Source organism: Neofelis nebulosa, chromosome 1 (assembly GCF_028018385.1).
Source record: "Neofelis nebulosa isolate mNeoNeb1 chromosome 1, mNeoNeb1.pri, whole genome shotgun sequence".
NCBI classification, from domain to species: Eukaryota; Metazoa; Chordata; class Mammalia; order Carnivora; family Felidae; genus Neofelis; species Neofelis nebulosa.
The window spans coordinates 26859619-26861634 of record NC_080782.1 but is presented as its reverse complement, the minus strand read 5'-3'; the positions used below and the strand labels follow the sequence as shown (position 1 = coordinate 26861634).

Genomic DNA, 2016 nt, shown 5'->3' with positions numbered 1-2016 from the left:
TTTTAATAATAATTTGAGGTAGAAACCAGTTAATTAAAAAGATATCATTCTTTTAAGTACCAATTGGCTGTGTGTCTAACCACACTGCCCCAGACCTCACTTGCAGCTAACATCTCCACAGAACTGACTCCATGACATGTTCTAAAGTAACTTGGGGGAAAACATTAAATAAGGATAAGGAATATTTCTGAAAATGGTCTTTTAAGACAGAGAAAATATTTTTTAAAGAGTGATGAAATACAAGAGACTTTCTCCAATAAATTTATAGTCATGTAGACCATGATATAAAAATTCTAGGAACTATAAATAGGCTTAAATTATTTTATCCCCCTATTAAAAGGAAATCAGTCTCAACAAATTTTGCATCCTAATTAATCATCACAACTCCCACAACACCAACAAAGACAAAAGCCATGTAAATCTATTTAGGAAGCAGAGCAGAAAAATAGTGGTATGTGCATGACAACTTCCTTCTTCTCTTAATACCTGTAAGGAAACATGCTGGTTTCCTATAGAGGGACTGACTAGCTTTCTTCTAATATGGATTATTTATTGTATTAAAATTCTGCTTAACAGAGTAATGTGACTGGGTATAAAATTGTGCTGAATATATTTCACCATTGCCACAACAGATCTCAGTCCTAATCAGTATCAACCCTAAGTATATATGAGCATCTTCTAGCAAAACTAAGTTAACTTTGGAAAGGAAAAAGGTACATTTAATCCTGATTCTTAAAGCTAATTTAAAGAACAGAAATCCTTTAGTTCTAAAAAGTAATACTGATTGTCATCAAATATTGTTAATTTGGAGGTGTTACATGGAGTAGGGAATATTGAAATAGGAAGAAAGGAGTCTGAAGTTTCCAAAGCACACCTATCAATCAATACTTAGAATTTGAATGTATCAGAAATCTAAAATAATTCTTCAGTCAATGGTTTCTGGTGTATCTTATCTGAAGAAAGAAGAGGCTAGCACTTGCTTCAGCAGCACATATACTAAAATTGGAATGATACGGAGATTGGCATGGCCCCTGCATAAGGCAAGAGCCTGTTGAAAGAACAACTTAATGCTACTATTTCCCATCCCCACCCAAATACCTCTGTGAAGTCCCATTCATTCTTCACAATGGTAAACAGACATCTCTGATGTACAAAGATTTTTGCATTCATATAACAAATTTCTCCTGGTTTTCCCCCACTATTAATCAGCTACTCCTGATTTGCTGTTGTCAATCAAATATTGCATCGTTAATCCATTTACAGTAAAAGTGTAATAAATTTTGTAGTAAAATTTTGTTAGATCAAAAAGATCTTGTTTCATCCCTATATGATGGGAAAACACCTGCATTATAGATGATAATTCTAAGTAAGTTTAAGAACACCAAGCTTGACATACTGTAATACAAATGTATTTGAAAACCACAGGTTTTTAAAAATAAAACACCATTAATGCTTTAACTGATGAACCACAAAGCAAAATGCAAGCCAATGCAAGTCACATCATTTTTTCTAAAATAGTTGGAAAATTCAATTAAAAGAATGTTTTAAATGGTGTTTTAGGATGTTTTAAGATTAGTATTGGGGCTTGGGTCTTCCTCTAGACTTTATAATATATGTTTTGTGTAATCTTTCCCCTGTTCACCCTTATCTTTCCTCACATTTAGCATTGATTTAGATGATTTGGAATGGAAAGGTTTACCTTTCTCTAAACAAATCTTTCTAGTACAGAAGATTCACTGGACTCCCTTCCTAATTGGCAAGAGATACTAGATAATTCTTGGAATTCCCCTCTAAGAACTTTACTAGCATGATTGAGCCATTTGGTGTTAATCTTCCCTTTATTCTGCTTTGTGATCTAGGTTATGATGGGGCACTGCCTAAGAAAGCTGTAGCACTAGTGAGCTGGATCCTAATTTCTTCTATAAAATTTCTTTTTTTTAGTTAGGGTTTCGAGCTTAGCTTCTTACTATTTATGTGAAGGCAATATAGCCATGATGTGCTCTAATAGCACATCAT

At 33.4% G+C, this 2016-nt stretch overlaps 1 non-coding gene across 1 annotated transcript; it reads left to right on the top strand.

Annotated features, from left to right (window-relative positions):
• The first annotated feature begins 976 nt into the window (after positions 1-976).
• LOC131489828 (U6 spliceosomal RNA) lies at positions 977-1078 on the top strand. Its single transcript, XR_009250769.1, has one exon. It is a non-coding gene; the product is annotated as a U6 spliceosomal RNA (small nuclear RNA).
• The last annotated feature ends 938 nt before the right edge of the window (positions 1079-2016 follow it).